The sequence below is a fragment of the Triticum aestivum genome, chromosome 5B (assembly GCF_018294505.1).
Source record: "Triticum aestivum cultivar Chinese Spring chromosome 5B, IWGSC CS RefSeq v2.1, whole genome shotgun sequence".
NCBI classification, from domain to species: Eukaryota; Viridiplantae; Streptophyta; class Magnoliopsida; order Poales; family Poaceae; genus Triticum; species Triticum aestivum.
In genome coordinates, this window is record NC_057807.1 from 602,539,340 (window position 1) to 602,547,118 (window position 7,779).

The window sequence follows — 7,779 nt, forward strand, 5'->3', positions numbered from 1 at the left end:
TTTATTTATGTTAGTCGATATCGATTTTAGGTTAGTGCTTAGTAGTTGAACTAGTTGATTTAATAAAACTACTTTATTAAATTTTACTATGTATAGAAGTAGTTTATTTTTAGTAAGTACTACTTTATTTTATTTATTTATTGTAAGTGCTTAGTAGTTGAATAGTAAATTTAATAAAACTACTTTATTTTACTATATATAGAAGTAGTTTATTTTTAGCAAGAAAATTAATAGAACTAGTTTATTTTTTTTAGTTCAAGCAATTAATCCCGCATCGACACCGATGATGCCTATCCCGCATCCTCGTCGTCGACTCGGCGGAGGAGGCCGGCTGGATCAGAGGGGCCATGTCCGGGACTGGGCTCCACCGGGCTGGTATTGGGAGGTGCTACCTTTCGAGGGGTGTAGGTTGGTGAGGAGCCAGCCCGTCGTTGACCCCATCCTTGTTTGGTGGCGGTCGCGTGGGCCAGTGACGGTCCCGAGGCTTCCGAACACCACGGAGGTGGTACGTCACCGTGTCAGCGAGGAGTACGAGCATGTCCGTGCTACATGGTTGCGTTGGAGGGCAGGTTCGACAATACCTGGCAGGTTCTTCAGGGATCTCACTAGAGCTATGACCCTGTGATGGTTCCTTCTCTTTGGGTGTCCACCGCCCGCGACGATATCCGTCAGGCGCTACGGTTCTAGCTGTATTAGCGATGCTATATGTGTGATAGTATTCGAGGAGTATTAGTGATAATATTCGACGATGTACGGACACAAGAGATGATGTAGTTTTGCTTATAATTGAATGCATGCTAATTTGAATACTACTTTATTTTACGATTTGGTTTTGCTTATTGAATGCTCAAATTGGAAAAGTACTCCTACTTTGAATGCTAAAATTGGAGAGCACTATGCAAGGCGTATGCATTTGATTACTTGATAGCTCATAGGGTTTTTGTTTTTACATAAATCTAGGAGCCCCCTCCATCATCCGTGTCGTCGTCCCCGTCACCGACCCTCCTCTGACCTCGAGGTGAGACCAGCCAAATCTCCATGTCAATATGAGTCCTATAATATGAGTCCTTGGTTGGCTTTAAGTCTTTCGAGTCTCCACCATATATGAGAGGACGAAGAATCCCGACTATTGTCGTGGGGGTAGCGAGTTTAACATTTAATTGTACAGGTTTAATATTTGAATTATGAACATAGGAAATGTCGTACTCGGACGACAAAAACCGCCCGGGGGAGTGCGACTCGTGCCATGATGACCGAGGTATGTGCGACAGGTTCCTTGAGTTGGACGAAGATCGGCGCTTCAGCATTAAGCTCGAGGAGACCTTCGATGTTGAAAGGGTACGCAACAACGAAAAGATTTTTTTTCATAATTAAGCATGACTTCAACTATTTCAACGTGTACTTTTCATCTTTCCCAATTCGACTAGCTTATCCCATGCTATGCAAGACGCTATGTCTTGGAGAGGATGGGGTTTGAAGACCATGAAAGTATAGAAACAAAGAAAATTCACCTAAGGACCCATCATGGTGTGGATTTTGAAGTAAAGTTGTACAATTCTGAGAGTGTAACCCATTTTGGTTGCAAAAATTGGGAAGCACTTTGCAAGATGTATGGTTTTGATGAGGGTATGCTTGTCACCATGGATCTTGGTGATCCTAAAATCGAGCAAGACAATATGGACATTTGGGTCCTTGTTGATACGCTTCCAATTCTTCCCCTATGTGAGCTTCTCAAACATAGTTATTAAGTAATTTATATTGTTCATTTCAAAATAGTTGACAACTTATTTCCATTGACAGCTTATTTTCATTCTTCAAAGAATGTGTGGAAGATGGTAGACAAAACCCACTACACCGATGGCTCTGAATTAACTTATCAGGAGAAAAATCATCTAATCACATTTTGTACTGATCTTGAGAATTACAATATCTACAATCGAACTCCTCAACATTATGGTCAATATGTGCCACTAGTGCACGTGTTGAACTACGGTAACTACCATGGAGATACCCTGGTAAGCTTTTTTACTATTACGACATCCGTGCATCTTTTGCATACTTCTAAAACTAGTACATCATTGCTAACTATGAAGTTATTACTATATTTTTCAACAGATAATCCCAAATGATTGTGTGCCTCATCTGATGTATCAGCACGGTCGCCTTGATGTTTTGAACATACAACCAGGTCATCCTACGAATCTCAACTGTACATACCAGATTTCTAAAAGAAGTTGAGACATGACAATCAAAGAATGGAAAAATGTATGGACAGTCGTAAGGAGGTTCTTGGAAGCAAAAGGAAGCGAAGCGCAAGAATTGGAGACAGGATGATCTCCATTCTCCATAATGGAGAGTCAGGGTCTATATTGTTTTATGCTATTTTACCTTAAAGAGGATATTTAGGTCCTACCTAATACTGATGATCATGTGCTAAGAACAATTAAGTAGGGTTGGTTCGATGACTATGAGGATGATGATCGTAGGACTTGTTATTAATAATGAGTAGAAGTTGTATGATGATGATTAATTAGTAGGACTTGTTATTATATATGATGATGCATGATGCGGGCATGAAGAGTTATTATATATCAGCGGGTGAAATGAACATGGATTGGATTGAAGTGAAGGCAACATGCATGTGGTGCATGTCGAAAGTAGTACAATCCAAACTTGATCAAGTTAGGATTAGTATTACTTTCGACATGCACCACATGTTGCCTTCACTTCAATCTAAGCCATGTTAACGTTAGGCATAGCAGTAGCATTGGTAAACCAAGCATGGAGATATATAAGAGAGGACACTTCTCTCTATTAGCTAGCTAATAACAACCTAAATTAACCCCCAAAACCCCTAAACCAGCCCCTTTCAAAAAAAACCTCAGCTCCAGCCAGCTGCTGACGCGTGGATGCCTTTTGCTCCCGGTTGGTGTCACCAACCGGGACCAAAGGCCCCCCTGCCTGGGCTGGCCGCAGCGGCCACGTGGAGGCCCATCTGTCCCGGTTCGTGTAAGAACCGGGACTAAAGGCTAAGGGCATTAGTAACGACCTTTTAGTCCTGGTTCCTAAACCGGGACAAAAGGCCCTTACAAACCGGGACAAATGGCCCTTTTTCTACTAGTGACAGGGTTGAGAATATTTTCTGGGTCGATGGTGCAGCAAGGAAGGCCTATGTGGAATCTTATCATGATTGTGTCTCCTTTGACACAACATATATGACTAACATGTACAACATGCCCTTTGCACCATTCATTGGGATTAACAGGCATGGGCAGTCATTCATGTTGGGCTATGGTTTTGTTAGGCAAGAGTTGGCGTCAAGCTTTGATTGGCTATTCCAGACCTTCCTCGAGGCAATCCATAATGTAGCACCCACCAACATCATAACCGACCAAGACATCCCAATGGCACAGTCAATTAAAAAGATCTTCCCTACAAGTGTGCACCGATGTTGTCGCTGGCATATTATGAAAAAAGCACAAGAGAAGCTTGGAGCACTGTTGGGGCGAAACCCTGGCTTGTCAAAATATTTCAACAATTGTGTTGACTTTAGCTTGACGCCAAAGGAGTTTGAGGCAGGGTGGTGTGAGCTGATGATGAAGTATGAGGCTATGACTGACTCCCACTTCGAGAATCTATACAAATACACAGAAACGTGGGTACCCTATTACTTCAAGCACCAATTCTTCCCTTTCTTGCACCAATTCTTCCCTTTCTTGCAGAGTGGCTTCTCTCTTGAAAGAAAGATGAAAGTTCATCAGGTGAGCCGCATCTTGATCTTCCGGGATTTCAACTTGTTCTCCATCTCTGCATCAAAATCATCGGTTTGGGTACACCATCACCCTCATCCTCGACAATCATATTGTGCAGAATAACACAACATGTCATCAACTGCCACAAAGTTTCTGATTCCCACATCATTGCAACGCTTCACACAATTCCCCAACAAGCCTGAAGCACACCAAATGCCCTCAACACATCCTTCCTAGCCGCTTCCTCCATTATTGCGAATTGGCTCTGTTTATTGCCACACAGCTCATATATGGTCTTCACAAACGCCGCCCACTGAGGATAGATACCATCGGCAAGATAGTACCCCATGTTATAGTCTCGGTCGTTGACGGTGTAGTTTCACAGCGGTGATTCCCCATTGCAAAGCCTCCTGAACACCGGATATCGTTGAAGCATGTTGATGTCGTTGTGAGAACCGGGCATTCCAAAGAAAGCTTGTCAAATCCATAAGCCATGTGACGCCACCGCTTCTAGTATGATGGTGGCCTCTCTGGTGTAACCTTGATACATTCCCGGCGGACCTTTGTGGAAGTTCTTCCATTGCCAATTCATGCAATCAATTGATACGAGCATTCCTGGAAACCCCGTTGCGTCTCGAGTAGCCAACAACTTATCCATGTCCTGCGCATTTGGTTCTTTGAGATACTCAGGTCCAAACACCTCCACCACGGCGCGGGCGAACTGGACAGTAGTCTTCAAGCACGAGCTCTCTCCTATCCTGACCATCTCACCAACGGCATCTGCAGTAGTACCAAGTGCAAGCATCCTCAGAGCAACCACGCACTTCTGCTTGGACGATAAAGAGAGTTGGCCGCAGCAATCCCTTCTGAGCTTGAAGTAGTCGTTGTGTGCCTCCACTCCCTCCACAATGCGCAAAAACAATGGTTTTCGCATGCGAAAACGGTGACGAAACCATGGATCATCCGGGAAAGCAAGTTTGGGAGCAAAGTAGTCCTTGTGCAATAGCTTTGCTCTAGACACCTTATCCCGGTTGATCACTCTTCTTCCTTTGATTGAGCCCTTGAACTTGAGAATATGCTCCACTTGTTGGTCCATTTCCTCTTGCATGCTCATGAACATAATCATGTCCACTTCTTCGTCCGAATCCGAGAAATCGAAGAAATCATCTTGAATCATTTGGTCAAACTCCGTCGGTCCATACTCCTCTTCCGATGAAGCCTCATAATCCATCGTTTTCCCTGACAATATTACAAAAAATCCAGTCAAACAATGTGTCGAACACATCAAGTGCAAGGCGGAGCCAGAGAGTTGTCGGACGTACCGCGTTGGCGTCCGGGCCGGAGACGACATCCCTCGCAGCGAGGACGAGAGGGCGGACTGCTCTCCCGAAGCTGCTGGCAGGAAGGCTAGGAATGGTTGCGGAGCGCGCGCGGTGGCGGCGACGGAGTTGCGAGCTGGACAGAATGGAGGAGGAAGAAGAGGGAGAGAGCAAATGGATCTGATAGCTCTGGTGGGGGGGCTGGTTTGGTGTAATTTGGGGGTGGGGTCAAACTGTCGGGTCCGACGTGGCGGGCGTGCCCGGACGCCCCCATACCCGCTCCATATTTGGGCTGGATATGGGAGGGGGTCCGGTCAGCCTGGGCGTTTGAGGGCCGTTTAAAGAGCCCGTCAGGGTCGAAAAAACGTAACCGGACAGTGACTGCCCGGTTGTAGATGCTCTTATTGCAAACTCTTTATACAATGGTGTATGTGTGTGTGTTATATATGTTGAAAAAGATGCATAAAAGTGTCAATCCATTTATACATAGATCATTAGAGCAACTCCAATGGGGCGACCCATTTTGTCCATCGCCATCCGTTTGGGTCAGCGCGGACAGAAAAGGCGGCCCAACGTGCCGACCCAAATGGACGCGCGTCCGCTTTTCGTCCGCCTGCCGACCCATTCCCGACCAATTTTTGAGCCGGATTTGCGTCAGCGTGGACATAAGATGGACGCGCGCGCGCTCGCCCTCTCTCCTCCCATGGCCCGCTGGTCGGTGGCACATTGGCCTCCCCCCATCCAACAACACACTCTCGCCCACCTGCTTCGTCGCCGATGCCGCCGGCCATTTTCTCCAATAGAAAAAGGATACATAGATAGTTCTAGCATAGACAGATAAAAGAAAAGATCAACTACTCGTCATTTTCCGACTCCGACTCGGTAATGTCCTCCTACGACGTCTGAATGTAGGCGTCATCTCCTCGGAGTCCCAGGACGACACTTCTCCTAGCTTCATGTTCAATTGAGCGGCCTACTTCCATGCACGCTTGTCCTCCCGATAGGTGGCTCGCTCCGTCCTCCTCGCCTCCCTCTCCATCCTCCTTTGCTTGTAGAACTGGTGCTCGTTGACGATGTCCTGCGGGAAGCGTTCGCGCCACACTGCCATGGCTTCCACGTCCATCTCGGCGCCTCTGGTTGTCACGACGCTCTTCGTCGGTGAAAAGCCGCGGGAGAGGCGCGAGATCCTGTGCCCACTGGCTCGTCAATACATCCGAAAAATTCATCTCCCGACTAGGCCGACGGAGGTGCCAAGCCGCCGCGTCATACGCGCGGGCCACCTCCTCTGCGGTGTCGAAGGTGCCGAGAATGAGGCGTTTCTCAGCAAACCAGATATCGAAGGAGAAGGCGCTGGAGCGGCGCTCGCGGACTCTGCAAAAATCCGAAGCGCCCAGGCGACGCATCGACACGGTGGCACAGAGGCGGCGAGGCTAGTGAGAGGGGGCAAGACGAGTGTGCCGCGGGCAGAGTGTGAAGGGAGCGCCTTCTTATAACGAGCGCCGGCTGCGGCGTGCCAGAACCAGCGCGCGCTAGGACGATTTTTCCCCGCACGCGTGAACCTTTCCCGTGCGCTCGAGCGCCAAAACCAGGGCGACAACATGGCCGCTGTCATGATCTATGCGTGCGCGGTCATGAAATTGGGTCGGCGCGCTGAACGCACTGTCGATCCAAATCTAAAAGAGGACGGACGCCGGGCAGGCGGCTGACCCAGACGGACAAAAGCGGAAAAAAGCATCGTCCGTTTGGGTCGGCGCGTTGGAGTTGCTCTTAGATGTTTTTCATAACCTACGTCAAAGCATACACACAGCTGGTAATGTAGCATCATAGAGTAACTTGTAACCCAGCAATGGGTGCAGTGTGCCGCACAGTACCGACGAGTGACCAAAGGAATTGCATAGTCGTAGTAGTCGCACAGCACGTCGAGGACAAGGCGACGCTGCTGTCGTTTGGCTCGCCGCTCGGCTGAGGCCAACTCCACCGCACGACCCCATTTTGTCCGGGTGCGTCCGTTTGAGGTAAAACGGACAAAGCAGATGACCCAGCGGCAGACCCCATTTTACTTTTTTGTCCGTTTCGTGTCCGTTTCACCCCATCTCTAGACCAAAATTGGTCTCGTTTTGGCCCGAAGCGGACACGGACGGACACTCTCTGGCCACTCCTCGTCCGCCTCGGTCCGCTTGCATGTGTAGTGTGGCCCGCCTGTCATACAAATAAAAAGGAATCATCTACCCACCCATCCCCTCTCTCCTCCTTTTTCTCTTTTTCCCCGGCCATGGATGCCTGCTACGTGCTGCCGCTAGCCTACATGACGAGCTCCGGCAAGGCAGGAGCACTGGGCGCAAGCTAGGGCGGTGAGCCCAGAGCGGCACGGGCGAGGCGAGCATGGGCCGGCGACGGCGACGCCGCACACGGCGAGCGCGCGCTGGCGCTGGTGGTTGCAGAACCGGCCCGGCCGGGTAGGCGCACGCTTGGTGGCTGGGCGGCTGCAGTGGCGGGACGGGTGGCCGACTCCTCCTTTGCGGCCACCGCCACGGCGTCCCGGCAGCTCCACCGCACGACCTCAGGCCAACTCCACCGCACGGGCGCGGCGGCGCGGGCGCGCGAGCAGGGGGCGGCGGCGCGGGCCAGCACTGCGAGCGCAGCCACCACAGGGTGGCCAGACCGCGGGCGCGGCCACCGCGGGGCGGCCAGGACGCAGGCCGGCCAGG